This window comes from Orcinus orca, chromosome 1, assembly GCF_937001465.1.
Source record: "Orcinus orca chromosome 1, mOrcOrc1.1, whole genome shotgun sequence".
Lineage (NCBI taxonomy): Eukaryota > Metazoa > Chordata > Mammalia > Artiodactyla > Delphinidae > Orcinus > Orcinus orca.
The window spans coordinates 194,134,799-194,152,242 of record NC_064559.1 but is presented as its reverse complement, the minus strand read 5'-3'; the positions used below and the strand labels follow the sequence as shown (position 1 = coordinate 194,152,242).

The following is a 17,444-nucleotide window of genomic DNA, read 5'->3' as shown; positions in this document are numbered from 1 at the left end:
ACTTTACTGATGAATCTGCATCCAATAAAATGCACCCATTTTAAGTGCACAGTTCAATGAGATTTGACAATGTATATACACTTGGGTAATGACCACTACAATTAAGATATAAAACTTTTCCATCACCCCCCAAAGTTTCTTCCTGCTGCTTTGCAGTTATCCTCCTCCCCACCTCCCCAACCTCTGGACCCAGGCAGCCACTGATCTGCTGTCTGTCACCATGGATTCATTTTGACTTTTCTAGAAGTTAATGTAAATAGAACCATCTAATATGTGCACTTTTGTGGCATGTGTCTTTTGTTCAGCATAATGTTTTTGAGATTCATCTGTGTGGTTGTCTGTTTATTCCTTTTTATTGCTGGTGCTATTGTATGGAGTGACTGTAACAGAGAACAAGCCTGACTCCATATTGGATCTAGTCCTTTAGCGCTAAACCTTGAGCTCTGTTGCCTGTGCTGAGTCATGCTGACTCTGCAGGTTTGTGAAAGAATGTTGCCTGTAGCCTGAAATATACAAGATAGCCCATCCTCAAGGCTCTGACCTTTAAATGTGTAACACTTTTCCATTCCTATAGACATGAAAAGTTGCAGAACAGAGAATAACATTTGTCTTGTGGGAGGTTTATAGGAACACCGTGACCTGACCTACAGGGACAGCTGCAGGAACAAAGGGTTCCAGCACCAAGAAGTTCACAGCAACCAGCTACCTCCTTCCCCACCCCCACCCCCCCAGCCCACCCTCCCCTTTTAGTATAAAAGAAGCCTGAATTCTAACTCGCGTAAGCTGGTTCTTTGGGACGCTACACTTCTTGGTCTCCTGGCTTTCTTAGTAAATTCACTCTTCCTTGTCCAACAACTCGTCTCTTGACTTGCTGGCCTGTTGTGTGGTGGGCAGTACAAGCTTGGACTCCGTAATGTGACCACAGCTCGTCCATTCTCTTGCGGATAGACATCTGTGTTGTTTTCCGTGTTTAGTTATTGCAAATAAAGTTGTTATGTACATTTGTATATAAATCTTGTGTGAACATGTACTTTAACCTCTTCTGGGTAACACCGGGAGTGGAATGGCTGGGTCATGTGGTAAATACTGTTTAACTTTAGAAGAAACTGCCACATAGCATGTTTTGAGGCAGCACTGACTGGGTGCAATTGGTTTTTGCTCACAGGGACTAGAACTAGTGAAACTGAGCTCCCCTAAAACCGAGTTCCTATGCTGGGTTTATGATTAACCTCTCAGTTCAAAACTGTATTCCCTTTATTATCCCACCCCCTTCTCCTTAGGATTGAGGAGTATCAAAGAAAAGCAGGGATTGAAACTGAGCAGGATTCTGTGGGGCCTTCCCAGGTGCAAAAGCCCCTCTGTGTCCCCTGTTTCTTGATTGTAGAAAAAGGCTTTAGTCTCCTAGGACTTCCCTGAGTTCCAAAGAACAGAATCAAGCAATTACTAATTAGGGAGGTGAGGGAATGCAGAAAAAAAGGAAAAGCAGTCTAGAAACAATAGTTCAGTGGATAAAACAGAGTCCTAGTTCTTCCTCAAGGGATATACATAACTATCTGATGCATATTTTTGAGTTGTTCTTCAGATACTGAGACACCCCCCCACACACACATACTCAGATGGAGGATGGTGGCTACTTGCTGACCACAATCATGTAGATCCTAGACTGGTTGCCACCAGAAGGTTGATGATTAAGATTCCTGAAACACCATCCTGTTACCTCATCACAAACCAATCAGAAGAAAGTCTGTGAGCTGCAACCCTCACCCCAAATGTGGCCTTTAAAAACCCTCCCCTGAACACCATCTGGGAGTTTAGGTCTTTTGAGCATGAGCTGCCCATTCTCCTTGCTTGGTGTCCTGCAATAAAAGCTGCACTCTCCTTTAATGCAACCTGCTGTCAGTAGATTGACTTTGCTGTACATTAGGTGAGTGGACCCATGTTTGGTTTGGTGACACTACCAATACCTTGTGAGAAGGGTAGAGCAAGGATTTCAAGGTAGCAAGAAGGGAGAGCAGGGTCCTTTATCAGTGAGTAACTTGCCTGCCTATTTAGGGACGTTTCCATGGATACCTACTGGCAGGTAGCTAAGAACAGGTGGGGAAAGAGTCAGGTAGTGAAGTGGCCACAAGGAAGAATGTTTAAGGGCAGTAGTGTGACTGGGTGAAGGGGGATTGGGGGTACTTTAGAAAGATGTGTGTGTAGTGGGGAGGGGACTCAATCACACACCCCAAAATCTCAGTACAAAGTCTGGTTTTCAGTGGTTGACAGTTCTCCTTAAGGCAGCTTGCTTTTCTACCCCATTTTCCACTTCTGAATATCCACTACTGTCCAGGAGAAAGGAAGGCAAAAAGAGGAACACATATCTGCTGTATCTGCTCTCTCTCTCAGCACTAGACATACTTTTCTTATTTAATCCTCCCAAACACTTGGCAAGGTCTGTGTTCTTCATCCAGTCTTTGAGACCAAAAGTATTTTAATGAATAGTTGTAGATAATCATCTAAGGAGGGTGTTAGGTGGAGTCACTGCTCTTCATAAGAAAGGAATAGCTGGACCTGGGGGTAAGGCTGGAGGGGCATCAGCAGCTAAGAGGCTGAAGAGGGGCTGGAAGATATAAGTGAGAGAGACAGAGAGAGTGACAACTGTAGCAGCTGCTAAAGGGAGAGGAATTTGAAGAAAGAGCTGAAGGCTGTAGAGTATGCCACCACAAAATATGACTGTAGGCGTTTAGGCCATGCCACGCCCCAAAGTATGCTGCTTTGATATATCTATTATTTTGAACTGTAGGCATTTGAAAAACAACAAATGCATGGACAGGCTTTCTCTGAACTCCCCTATCTGCCTAAAGATAAATCCTCCCAAAGGAACTCAGATGTCATAAATCCCCTCCCTGGGAATTTCGTTAATAGGGGAAGATTCATTCTTATCACAGGAGAGGAGACTGGACGTCAATACCACACCCAGGTAACTTTGTCACAAACTATCTTATCTCCCACATATTCTTCTAAGAGCCCATTCATCTTTCCGCCAAATTACATACTCTCCCCTAAGAGGCCTACATCCCCTTACCTCTTTCCCTATTAACATAGTATTTAATCCTGAATTCTAAAGCCACCTCTTTGGGGTGCTCATTTTTCCTGGGTATCTCCCATGTATACATGAGCCATACATGTTAATAAACTTCTGTTTGCTTTTTTCTTTTATGCTTTTCTCTATTTTTTATTACAAGGGTCTCAACTAAGAACTCATAAGTGTAAAAGGAAAATTATTTTTCCTCCCCTACAAAGTCAAGATTTTGGGGAAGTTTTGCTATGTGATGTGTACTATAATTCCAGGAAAAATACTCATTACTCATTTTTGCCTTCAGAGGTGTGTGTGTGTTTTAATGTGATTATGTTTGAAATTGATTTTAAGTCTTGAGTGGGTTCATAGAGGCTCAGTTACTTGTAAATAACATGTAAATGGAGAAAGAGAATCATTGAGTGAGTAATTTGCCCAAGGTCACACAGCTGGATCCAGATTTGAACTCAGTTTCCTGACTCCAGTGTTCTTTCCCAACTCACTGCACCATTTGCTGAGGTTCTAGGAACTTGCCTTGGGTGCCAAGATAAGACACTGTCCTCTGTTTTGTAATTCCCCATTTTTTTTCAGTGATTCCATCTACAGATGGATGGCTGGTCTACATAACTTGTGAAGTAAACGAGAATATGTCAAAATATGCCTTTTTAATGTAAGAATTATTTTGAGCTGAAGGCAATTAAGAAATAGCAAATGCAGGAAAAGCTCTCTATACCTTCCCCATTTCTGCTTAAAGGCAGGATATAAATTTTCCTTTACTATAAGACTCTGGACTCTTATCAGCCCAGAGACAAATGTTACTGTAAACAAACAAACAAACAAACAAACCATTAATTTTCCCCCATGTATTTACTTTCACACAGTTTGTTGCCCTTTGAAGCCTAAAACTTCTTTCTTTTGACCTGCCATTGCTCTACAAATCTATTGTTCTTTGTTGAAGATGCTACATAAGCTACCTAAGCCTGAGTTCTAAGTTACCTCCTTAAATTACTCATCTCTGAGTTTCTCCCATGTTTATATGAAATATACATGTTGACAAAATTCTGTTTTCTCTTGTTAATCTGTCTTTTGTTACAGAGCCCCAACTGAGGAACTTAAGATAGGTAGAGGAAATATTTTTCCTCCCCTACACCGACCTCTGAAATTCACACATGTGGTGTTTGAATCACAGAAGACAAAACAATATCTGCCTGCAGAAGTCTGATTAAGAAACTCACATCCCTGAGTCCCAGTTTACAGCTCTGTCCGCATGTTGAGCTTCGCCTACATATGGTATTAGTTTTCTTATTCTCACTGTGTGATGAATATGCTACCTGAACAGAGGGAGAGAAGGTGAAGGAAGGCCTAGGGCTTCGGAACTGGAAGTGGTGTCCAAGATAACTTAGCCTGATTCCCTCATTTTAGAATGAGGGAAGGTCTGAAGCCCAGAGGTGGGAAGTGCCTCCCCCCTCCACCCCTCCTCTCAGGTCCTCCCCCATCTATGCCACCAGCATTGACTTATTTTTAAGCCTCCTCTGTGAACTTTCTCAGTCTGTGCCAGTGTGCTCATTCCCCGCCCCGCCCCATAAAATTGTCCATTTGCTTCTTTATGCCTTTCCTCTCTTTGCTGTCAGTGGTCTGTTTGCATGGCTGTCACCGTTAGGCCGGGAGCTTTCTGAGGGCAGGGACAATGTCTAGCTCAATTTTTTGATCCTAATGCCTAGCACAGTGCCTGGTATATAGCCAAGTACTCAATGAATTTCCTTTTATTATAAATGTAATGCACATTTATAAACTCTCAAACATGTGGAAAGTATGCTTCCCTCTCCCGCAGCTCCTCTCTCCAGCCATCATTCAGTCTCTTTTGTGACCTTCCAGACATTTTCTCCGCATATAGAAAGCATACATAGGTTTACCCATCTTTAAAAACGTAACCCTCTTGCTATAGAAATGATTGTTGCTTATTTCTTTTTCCCAGTACAAATGTAAACAAATAAAGCGATTTTGTCCAAATTCACTTATCTATTTCTGTGTAGTTAGCCATTCTCAAGCTCAGTGACTTATAACAACAATCATATTATTTGCTCAGGTTTCTGTGGGTCAGCTCTTTGGGCTGCGCTGGGCGGCATTTCTGCTGGTCTTGGCTGGGACTGCTCATACAACTGCAGTCAACTGTTGCGTTGGTTGGGGCCTCAGCAAGGGTGATTCTCTGCTCTTGGGTCCTCTGTGAGCCTTTACGGGATTCCACTGTCAATTCTATTCTTGAGAATGGGCCAGGGATTGAAGATGGCAGGGAGCAGGGCCCCTTCTCAGTGACACACTAACACTTAAGCTTCCCTGCTCTCCTCCCCAACTCATCTCTCTCCTCTCAATCCTGCAGCTGGAAAAACTGCTTTTACTTTCTTGCACGTTCTTCTGAATTTATTGAGACATAAATATTGTGCTTTGAATCTTTCATGACTTAGGTTTTAAAATTCAACAGCCTTTTCCCCTCCCCACCCCCACCCTCTTTTTTTCAAATATGACCTTGGCCATAAATTTCAAAGGTCTATTTTGAAACTAAAAAAGCTAAGAATTGACTTTCTGTTTTGCTGCATTCTCCATGACTTCCTGGAGGGTAAGCTTCAAATGCCCTAGCTGCTTCTTGATGAGGGGAAGGATTCAGGAACAAAAACCACACTGGATAACACTGTAAAACTCTACCCTCCTGCATGGTTAGAGCTGTTTATTTACATAGGCCTAGGTGCACCAGGGAAAATAATTTGAACTTTGCTCTCACTTGGGGGTTGAATTTACCTGGGCATGTTTGGTGTCAGGGTGGGAGTAGACTGGGTGGGGGGTTAATGGATCCACATCAGCTCACTTGTAGGTGGAATTGTGTTCCCCGGGACAGGCGACAATAGGGAAGAAGGAATGTGGCCATGCCAGGCTCGGCTATGGGGCCTTGGACAGGTGTGGGTGGTGGCTCCTCCACACAGGGTGAGGCAGTAGCTGGAACTCTTGCCAGTGGCTCATGGTTACACTGGGGAAGGAAAAACCTCCTGGTGTAAAAGCTGAGAGTTGTGGCACCAGAAACCCAAGCAAAGAGAAAGTTGAGTCCTTCCCCTGCCAGCAGCTGATAAGCAGGCTGTAGAGTCAGATGTCCAAGTGGCATGTGGGGTGGTGCTGTTGGCAACTTGTGGACAAGAATTGAGGTGGGTGGCAGGCGGGCAGGTAGCAACAGCAAGGTCGGGAGCCCAAGGGTGTGGATCTGGGTGATAGGTAAGGAGAAATGCAAGAACTCTTGGCACACGATGACTGCATCCAAACCCCTACACTAAGAGACGCGACCAACCCTAGCGTGGCTTCTAGCAGCCTAAGGCTGTGTCCCTGAGACCTCAGAACCCGCTTTTGAGTTCCTTCCTGTCTGGAAAAGCTCAGGGCTGTCAAAAGAATTTACTGTTTGTTTTAGCCAATGCCTGACCTAGGTCTCTGAAGGCTTATTCTCCTTCTGTCCCTTTGAGATGTATGTGTAACTCCTACAACTCAGGAGTGTCTTTTCCAAGGACCTGAGAGTCATCCCTTTGAAAGGCACTCATCAGGAAGGATAGGGCCTCCAGTCTCCCAGTCTCTCCCCTCCCTACTCCCTCATTCTCCCTTTAAAACGCCCTAGTCACCTCTGTGCAAAGTGCATGGAGCTCAGCAATACCCCTACTGTCGGTAGTTACTGAATAAAATCTGTTTTTGCCGTTTTAACTCATGTCCAGCTTTGTTTATCTTTGACAGTTGCTAAGGAATTGGCAATGGCCTGGGAAACTCAAAGCTACGGACGGATGAGTGGCGAGTCACAGGTGTGCTGGTGTCCAGGCCAATGTGACAAGGACCGATGGACCAGTGCCTTGGACAGCATTGGTTTGAGGACACAGTGGGGGCTGCAGACGGGGGGCTTTGGTCCAAGAGGGGCAACAAGATGTGCAGTCCGGAGTGGTTGGCTGTCGGCAGAGAACATGGGAGACGCCACCTCCTGGCAGCCCTGGAAGAGGTACAAGAGGGGGCCAGGAACCCCAGAAAGGAGGCAGCTGGCATCCTTCTCCTTCACACGTGTCAGTGTTGGACCACAGTCTCTCTGTTGATGGGACCACATTTGTGCACACAAACCTTAGAAGGAAACCCCTGTGTGTTATTGTGGCAATTCTTGGAGATTCCTGTTCACCCATGAATCTCTTTATTGGGGACCATTTCTGGACGTCATGGTCACTGACCTCTTGACTGAAAGGAATTTTTTCCTTTTTTCCCAGAAGGAGGGAAAAGTTCCTCCTGAGGGGGAAAAAATGGTGAAAAGAAAATTCTAGTAAATGGAAAATGATGTGGAAGGGCCCTCTTGTATGTGATAGGTAAGTGAATGGGCTCTCAGGATGAGGTCAGACTTTTGGGAAATTAAGGAAGCCCCATGGAGGGGGGGTGGGGGAAGAGAGGTGGAAACAGGGCACAAAGCCGAAAACCCAGGACCCAAAGTCTTCCTGCCTGCCCCATGGGTGACCAAGGGTGATAATTTCAAGCCTGAATTTCGAGTGATATTCAATTTTTATATGTGGGCTTAATATTTGCCATAGTATTTGCAGTTAATTATGTTTCCTTCTATATTTGTGTGTTGAGATGAATCACTGTTGTTCCAGGTACTTTTCTGAGCTAAGTGGAGGGGGGCACATGCGAAGTGAGGCCTGCGGAGGGGGTGGGAGTGGGTCTGGAGAAAAATGATTTTGCTTCCGTTTATGGATTTGTATATATACTTGGATAACTGCCTGTTTGACTAGGGCTCGTTTGGTTTGGTTTATGGGTCTGCCTTGCTTCCCTGCGCACCCCCAAACCCCCCCAGTGTCTTAGAACAAATCTTCACCTTCCTCCAGGGCAGGTGCCTATGTGTTGCAGGAAAATGGGGCACGAGAGGATGGTCATGTCCCAGGTCTCGGGCAAGTGACCGATAGGGATGGGATAGGCTGCCAGGTGAGGGTCCTTGGCTTTGCACAAGTAAGAATTCAAGACCGAGCCATAGTAAAGTGAAAGCAAGTTTATTTAGAGAGGTACACATTCCATAGACAGAATGCTGTCCTTCTGAGAAGGGAGACTGGTCCCAGGGCATAGGGTCGTTTTGGAAAGTGATAGCGCCCCGAAATATGTTAGTTTTTATGGGCTGGGTAATTTCATAGTCTAATGAGTGGGAGGATTATTCCAACTATTTTGGAGAAGGGGTGGGAATTTCCAGAATTTGGGCCACCGCCCACTTTTGGCCTTTTAGGTAAACCTCGGAACTGTCATGGCACCTGTGCGTGTGTCACTTGGCTTATGCTAATGTATTACAATGAGCGTATAATGAGGCTCGAGGTCTACTGGAAGTCGAATCTTCCGCCATCTTGGGCCTAGTAGGTTCTAACCAGTTTTTGTCGAATCCCTCCTGTCTCATGTGGGGTGATGTTGGCCATTCAAAAGCCCTAAAAGGGTTAGGATGCAAACAGAAACATGATTTACTCTTCCCTCTTTCTCCAATCTTCAGGGCTGGGGAATCAATTTAGGGAGACTGCCGCCTCTCAAGGTTTCTTCTCTCTAGGCAGTTGAGGGGAAACTGAGAGCAGTGGAGCTGCTTGGTGGAGGGAGGCCGGCACCAGGAGCCATCCTCTGTCACCTGGGGTTAACTGGGGTAGGGGGTGCTCCCAGCCCTGGGGCTCATCCCCTTCCCTCTCCTTAAGTTCATAAGAGCTGATGTCAATTTGGGCTTAACCTTTAACTCTTTCCACTTCTTACTTCCAGACAAATTAGTTGATCAATAGCTGATTTGATCCTGATCATTTAGCCACTTTTTCCATTTCATCAGTCTCACTTTTCTTTTTTTTCTTTTCTGCTTAGTTTGGGTTGAATAGACACAGCTCTTTTCCTTTATTTCATGCTTTATTTTTTTGTGCTTTAAAACTGTTCTCACGGTGACAATTCCTTCCAGATGCCCCTGTAACTTTCCATTCCTCATTTTCTCACCACTTTCAAAGTAAATGTTATTTCTACATTGGTTACTTTTGTAATTTTGCCTCTTATTAGTGCTTTCAAGATTCTCATGGGTGTTATGCTTATTGGTTATTATGGGGTTGACAACGTGTGAACAATTACTTGGGCACAAGGATGTCAACACAGTTGAGTCATGGACTGTATTGTTCACCATGGCAGGTCTCAAATGACCTTTCACTATAGTCGGTGCCATCTGTTGGTGGAGGGAAGTGTTGACATTCTTTTTTCTGGAGTTTTTCTTTTTGTGCATCTATAGACATTGAAATTTAAGTGGAAAAGCTTCTTTATACAGATTCTTCTGTGGCTTTAAAAGTAATTCATTATAGGGGGGTGGAGGAGGGATGGATTGGGAGTTTGGGATTAGCAGATGCAAACTATTATATATAGAACAGATAAACAACAAGGTCCTACTGTATAGCATATGGAACTATATTCAATATCCTGTGATACCATAATGGAAAAGAATATGAAAACGAATGTATATATATATGTATAACTGAGTCACTTTGCTGTACAGCAGAAATTAACAACATTGTAAATCAATTCTACTTCAATAAAATAAAATTTCAAAATAATTCATTATATACAATAGTTGTGTTTCCTTGTCAGTGCACCTAGATCTGCTTCATTCTCTTTGCTCTGTGTAGTATTCCACAGTATAGGTACACTATAACTTATTACAAAATTCCCCTGTGGATGGACATTTAGCTTGTTCCTAGATTTTTTTTTTTTACTACAGATAATCTTGTAAAATACATTTCTTTAGGTTTAAATGTACTTTTCTTTGATTTTCATTGAAGCTGAGCATCATTTTATGTGTTTATTGGCCATGTCAATAAGTAGACTTCTACTCCATGATTTTTAAGTTCTACACAATATTACACGATATGGCTTTATCACTACTTACCATAGCCCTTGATGTTGGGCATTGTGTTGTTTCTTTACTAATCAAAATTTTTTTATATCTCCTGAACTGTCCTTCAGTAGGGGTAGGGGTGGGGGACTTGTGTAGCTGACCAGCTGTCTGAAAAATGTCTTGCAATTAATGAACTGGCTTATGTCATCCACTCGGTTAGGTGGTTTCAGATATTTGTATTTTATTGTGGAGACAGAGAAGCATAATTTTTGAACTGTTTGTTCAAACACTGAGCGCCAGCCAAATTCCACACTCTCCTCTACTATTCTAAAGAATACTGATCAAATTATATCAGAACTATTTGTTTCCTTTTTTGATTAATGTATATATTTGGTTAAGTGCCTTTTTGATTAGGACTTGCTTTAATTTGTCCATAGGAAGATTTAAGGCACCACTATTTGTCATATAAGAGGAAACACAGGACAAACTTTTTAGTATGTTAAAGGGTTTTTTAAGGGTACTTGTCTAGTTTGTGGAGCTGACTAGAATAACCTTCAAAGATTTTACAGAAGCTTGAATTTTGTTTATAATTGGCTTGTTCTGATGTGTTTCTCTTGATTGATGAAGCTGCGTCATATTTGATAGATTTGAGCACATACTTCTCTTTGAGCAGTCAGCTGACGATTATAGACTATTTGATTTCTTACCATACTTCCCTAAGGAAAGACGCTTGCCTCCCTCTCTTCCTCTCTTTTTCTTTTATCTATTGAGGGATAACACACAGATTACAAAGTTCATAGCCAGGCTAATCCTAAATGCTTGATGGATTTTCACATAGGTACATATCCACATGACCACCACCCAGATCAAGGTGGAGAATGCTTTCAGCAACCCAGCTAGCTTCCTCAAAACTTCCCAGTCCATACCACCCCGCTACTGGAGGTAACCACAGTTCTGACTTCTATTATCATCAGTTTTGCCTGTTCTTGCACATACGGTATGTGCTCTCGTGTGTGGCTCCTTTTGCACAATATTTTTGTTTTTGAGATTCATCGAAGTTATTGAGTGTGTTATGGAACCAAACTTGAGTCTGCTTGCCCGCGTGTAGTAAAGCTGACCTACTGATACCGGTTGTGGTGAAGGAATATGTACCATTTATTGCAGGGCGCCAAGCAAGGAGTCCAGGCAGCTAATGCTCAAAAGGCCCAAACTCCTTGATGGCTTTCAGGGAAAGGTTTTTAAAGACAGGGTAAGGGAGGGGGATTATGGAGTGCATGACTAGCTTGTGGACATACTTCTGATTGGTTGGTAGTGAGGTAACTGGGAGTCAACACCATCAGCCTTCTGGTTCCAACTGGTCTGGGGTCTCACGGTGACAATTCCTTCCAGATGCACCTGTATGCTTGCAGACAGCATACAGTTAACTTCTTCCATCTGGTGGGGGTTTCAGTATCTGCAAAACAGCTCAACGGATATAGCTCAGAATATTATCTATAGCACTTGAGGAGGAACTAAACGTCCCTGACACTGTTTAACGGCTAAACTATTATTATTTTGTCTTGCTTGACTGTTTCCCTTTGCTTCTGCATTTTCTCACTTCTCTGATTAAATTTATTCTTTGGAATTTGGGGAAGGCCTAGGAGGCTAAAGTTTTTCTACAAACAAGAGGAAGGTGCAGGACATAGGGAGGTCTGTCCCAGGAAGGCCCCATAGGGTCCTGCATGGACAAGTGTACAGAGGGCTGTTTTGTTGTCATTGCTGTTGAGTAGCAGCCCATTATATGCCTCTGCCGCAGTTTATTTACCCATTCATCTGTTGACTAATTTGAATTTTTCCCAGTCATTGGCTATTACAAGTCAAGCTACTAGGAACATTCTGTACATGTCTTTTTGTGCAACCATTTCTCTTGGGTATATACTTAGGATTGGTATTGCTGAATGAGAAGGTAGCCATATATTTAGCTTTAGAAAATTCTGCTAAACAGATTTCCAAAGAGGTTGCACCACCTTATATTCCTACCAGCAAGAGATGAGCATTCCAGTTGCTCCAAGTCCTTGTGAACATTAGTCAGTCTTTTTAATTCAGCCATTCTGATGGGAGTGTTGTGATGTCTCCTCATGGTTTTAATCTGTATTTCAAGGCTACTTGGTTCTGTGGGTCACTCTACCCAGGTTTTTACTTTTTATCTGAAAAGCCCTTATATTTTACATAGTGGAATATGCAAATGTTTAAAATGGTTTCTGAAAGCTCAAAGGTGCAGCATTACTCTTATTATTATTAAATTTTTTTTGGCTGCACCACACGGCTCATGGGAGCTTAGTTCCCTGACCAGGGATTGAACCCAGGCCCTTGGCAGTGAGAGCACAGAATCCTAACCACTGGACCACTAGAGAATTCCCCCTAAAATGGTTTCTTAGATGATTGGACAACTTTCACAAATGTGCTTATTCCCAGCCTTGGCATCAATAGTCTCATAGGCTGAAGAATGCCTCTGTGTGTGTGTGTGTGTGTGTGTGTGTGTGTGTGTGTGTGTGTGTAACTGGTAAGTCTCTGTTTCAGAGAAGAAGCTTTCTCTAGAATGTTCTTGGAATATGGAGTCATGCCAGGTGATTCCACCTCAGATCAGGTATCTTTTCAGTTTTAGGAAAGGGCTTTGTTCCTGAGATTCAGTTTAAAGCATCTGTTTACATAGGATTGGGAAAGGAAATGTGAGAAATAGGAGGAGTTCTGTCTCAAATATAAATCTGGGTAAGAAAGGCCTGAAGGAGTGAATTTTGCTGCCTTGTACAATTACTGGCAGTGCAGTGACTGACTGGAAGACATCTTGGATAGGACCATTGTTAGATTAGTGGTGCATCTCATCACTCTAAGTTATAACTCAAAAATCACCTTCTCAATGAGGCCCACCCTGATTGACCTATTTAAAATGTAACACTCTCCTGATCCTCTTTACCTTGCTCTTTTCTTCCCCCCAAAGCCCTTATCATTTTCTAACCTAAGTTATCTTTTCATTATTGTGCCAGTTACAAGCTATTTTAGCTCCAACTCACCTTCCTGTATTCTTTGCAATGCTGGTGCTGGGACTCTGCAAACTACATTTCTGCTTTGCCAGCTGGTCCCCGTTAGACTCTGCATAGACAATGCCTGAGGGAGATTGCAGGATGGAGGAGGAGGAAGGGACTTGCTCCTCCCAGTTTGCTTCCTGTTCCGGTGAACATCTCTCCAGCTACAGATCTTCACCCCAGCAGTGGCAGTTCCTTCCTGCAGCAGCAGCTGAATCCACTTTGCAGTGTTTTTAACACCTGCAGAAGCAGCTTCACTGTACCCCCTTCAGAGGTACTGGCACCAGCCGAGCAGCACCCTTCTCTGTTCCCCCACTCCTCCCTCCATCCCCACTATAATGGGAGCTTCGTAAGGGCAGGGATTTTGTCTGTTTTCCTCACAGAGCCATTCCAAGCAATTAATACTGCATGTGGGCACTTTGTAAGTGCTCAATAATATTTGTAGGCTGAATGAGTGGGTGGGTGCATGGGTGGATAGTTGCTGGTTTATGACTTCATGTGAATAACTTGTTTGATTGAGTTTTCTATTTAAGTTTTTGTTTAATTCTGAGCCAAGATTATCTGTAAAGTGAGGTTTAAATAAATTAGAATGTCATGTTCTTTTTTGAGATAGATGCAGTCCTCAGAACTTGGGTATTTTGACTTAAGGTTCATCTAGTGAAGTTTTGGGGACAGCCTTGGATTGGGAGATAGAAAAGCAGGTTAAAGCTACTAATGACAGAGACAGCAGAATATTACTTTGGTCAGTGGTCAGCTCAGGAAATCAATGTATTTAACAAAACATGTTTTGAGACAAACTCATTCTAGACCAACCAATAGCCTTGCATTCTGCTTTTTTAGAAACTAGAATTTTACAGTCAGGTCACAATCACCGGTAAAAGCCCCTGAGTTATAGAGACAGGAGTAGAGAAGAATCTCTCCAGCAAGAAGCAAAAGGACCAAGTAAGGTCATAGTGACAACTTGCCCAAACGGAATTAATGCAGTGGTTTTCCATTTGATCAAAGAACAAGTGAGTGATTAAGATCCAAAGGTGTCTTGAAGTGATCACTTCAGCAGCACATAGAGTACTAAAACCGGAATGAAACAGAGAAGATTAGCATGGCCCCTGCACAAGGATGAGATGAAAATTCGTGAAGTGTTCCATATTTTTCAGCTCCCTCACTCAAACACAGCAGAAGACAGCCCTCTAAGACTCAGGAAGTGGGTTCTCACCAGACACCTCATCTGCAGGCATCTTGACCTTGGACTTCCCAGCCTCCAGATCTTTGGGAAATGAATGTTTGTTCTTTAAGCCCAGAACAAAACAAAACAAAAAACCCCCCACAAAAGTACCTTGGAGACACCAGTGACTCAGAAAGTCACTGTTCATTAAAATAACTTTTTTTTTTTTAACTAGAATTTTAGTTCATCAAGCACCATTTAGATAGTGCTAAATTTTTAGTTTGACCTCGGAAAATTCTTTTAAAGATTTTATTGTCCATTTTTACAGAGCTGTAAACATTGTCACAAGCCTCCAGGACAGTTTAGACTGAAAATATATTACTTACCTGCAGCACGGGTCATGGAGTTGCTTCTTTAAGTTTTGGCTTCTTGTGAAGAAAATGGGATCATTGAGTAATTTTGGTCACTTTGTTAATGTGTGTGTCTGAAGCTTTAACTCATAGTGATATTGCATAGAGAGGGGTTTGGTGCACTCATTTTATCAATACTACTAGTGCTGTTATATCTACTAAACGCTTTAAGAAAAGAGTCTGGTTCACTGGGTGTTTGCATGGGGTAGATATCTTCTTAGAGACTGACTTGTGAACCTACACTGAGAAACCCCAATGCTTCCCAGCAGTTTATGAGCTCAGTGGAACAGGGTAAGGTCTTTTCTAGCATGAATCTAAAGAAGTTTTCCTTTGTTGGTCTTGAAAGTGGATCCACCAACCCAGGTGCAAATTGATGGCAGAAACAGGGAAGTGCACGTAGAATTGTTTGTTTTGCGGTGCTGTGAATGATAAGATTTCACAAAACCCATAAGAGCTTGGCGAAACTTACAGCTTTATGAGTGCTTTTGAAGATCTTTTTCGGGCTTGTTTTCTTTCTTTCTCTTTTTTCAATAATAGGGGTAAATCAGGATTATTTTTTATGCATCTTCTCCTGACAAGACAGTAGGAGCTCAGATCAGTTTACCTGTTGGAATTTCTGCAATGTTTATTAGCCAAAGGGGAGCGATTCAGGCTGCTTAATGTTTGTAGTGGCATGTATTTTAGCTAAATTTGTCTTTTATTGATAGAAAAAAAGTTTCAATGCTTCTGAACTCTGGGGATCACTGAGACAATATAAACTGTCTTGAATTGGGAAGAATTTGGAGGTTTTTAAAAACAATCTTTCAAGTGAAATGAGCACCTCTGTTGTTTGACATGGAGAGGGTTGGTCTCCAGCGGGGATTAATATCACAAAGGAGTTTTTTAGCAACAGTGGCAGAAACAATATTTGTGCATAGGAAGGCCATAATTCTTCCAGGAAAAAACCCCACAAAACACTTTATTTAATTATGAAAGAGGACTGATAGAAATCAGCCTTGGGAAACTGAATGAACATCATTTGGAGGTGCAGGAGGGCTTACCTCCTCATTCCCCATCTTTATGGGCTGGCCTCATGGTGGAATAAGTTGGACTAAGTGAACTTCCTTGAATGGGTCATCCAGGAATCTACCTTATGCAGAAACAATATTACCTCTTTGTATATAAAACAAAAGTTAAAAAACTTAAAAAAAAAAAAAACAACTGGTGGGTTTGGCAGACAGGGTAATAAAAAGCCCCAGTCCAGTCTGATGTAAAACCTTCAGACTTTCATCCAATTTAAAGTTTCCCTTTTTCCCAGGCTCAGAAGCCTGCAGAGTGGGGAGGACACATGGTTGCATCTTCTCTTTTTCTCCTTTCCCTCCATCCCCACTCCCTGGGCCCTGTTTTGGGTCCCTCTAGGGCTGGGGCGGGGGAGGGAAAGATTGTTTTTGGTGGCTTCACTACTAATCTGACGTTGGTGCCAGTTTACTACTGAAGTAGTGGAAATCTAAGGATGACTGTCCTGTGAGGTGATTTTGTGGATTTTTTTTGCGATCCTCTCTCTGGGGACCCCCCTGCAGTTCCACAGAGTGGGGGATGCCTCCTCTGGTTGGCCACCCCATCTCAGTTCTGTGTTTGATGCTCTGAAATCTAGCCTTTTATAGGTGATGTCATCTGACCTCTGGCAGATGACATCTGACTCTCTGGGGTGGATTTCTTTGTGGGTGTCTCATTCCTGGCAGTTCCCCTGGGGTCTGCCCATGGAAAGCACGCACCTTTACCTTGCTGTCAGTCAGACTTCTCCCTGGAGATAGATATTTTACTAGTTTCTTTTCTATCCTTCTAAGGATAGTCTGGGTTATTTGTTTGTGGTGTCAGTTAACAATTTATTGTGTCTCAGCATTAAAGCCACTATTCATTGCCCTGCTTTTGATAGTTAAGATGGACTCCTGTAAGTATTTCCCCTTTGCCAGCTGGCACGATAATCAGCCTTGTCTGTAGAGCATGCTTGGGGGAAACTGCAGGAGGAAGGGGGCTTCTCTTCAGGATTTCCGTGTTCTTTTCGTGCTTCTGTGATGCGTAGTGGCTGGCAATGTTCAGTGACCAGTGGTATGTGGGACAAACAGTCGTGCTCATGCTACTGAGTTTTAGAGTCACCCCTGTGGGCAGCTTCCCAGTGAGTTTCAGGGGCACCACGTGGGCATCTTCTAAGTGAGTTCTGTTGGCACCCACTGGGTGGCTTCCCAGCTATTCTTCTGCATTAAGTAGTTCCCTAGTGAGTTTTGTTCTCACCCAAGTGGGCAGTTTTCTGCTTGTCAGCCCTGGCCTATGGCATCTCAGCAAACCTCTTCTCCATCTAGTAGAGCAACATCTTCTCTCATGAGGTCTGAATCTCTTCCAGATTTGTTCTTTCCGTGGGCGCTCTGCCTCAGTCCTATAGGTAAGGCCTGTTCCCTATATCAGCTATTGCTTCATTCTTGGGCATTCTCTTTACACCTTAGTCATTAATTACTCTAAAAGTCCTCTATTATTAGATAACAATACTTTACATTATGCTTTCCCAGTTCAAATTATTGTGTGTTTTCTGTCACCTGACTGGACCTTGACTAATACATTTGTCTTTTTCTTATTGATTTTTGGTAATTCTTTGTATCTGAATCTTAATACTATGTTACGTATTTGTTACATATCTTTCCCCAGACTCTTACTTATATGAAAAGTACACATATGGGGACTTCCTTGGTGGTCCAGGGGGTAACACTCCGGGCTCCCAATGCGGGGTGGGTGTGGGTGTGGGTGTGGGTGGGGCTGGGTTGGATCCCTGGTTGGGGAACTAGATGCTGCATGCATTCAACAACTAAAAGTCCGCATGCCACAACTAAAAGAT

The 17,444-nt window shown here is 43.0% G+C and overlaps 1 non-coding gene across 1 annotated transcript; it reads left to right on the top strand.

Annotated features, from left to right (window-relative positions):
• The first annotated feature begins 14,047 nt into the window (after nucleotides 1–14,047).
• On the top strand, nucleotides 14,048–14,157 carry LOC117200223 (U6 spliceosomal RNA). The gene has a single exon (XR_004481704.1). It is a non-coding gene; the product is annotated as a U6 spliceosomal RNA (small nuclear RNA).
• Nucleotides 14,158–17,444: the final 3,287 nt, after the last annotated feature.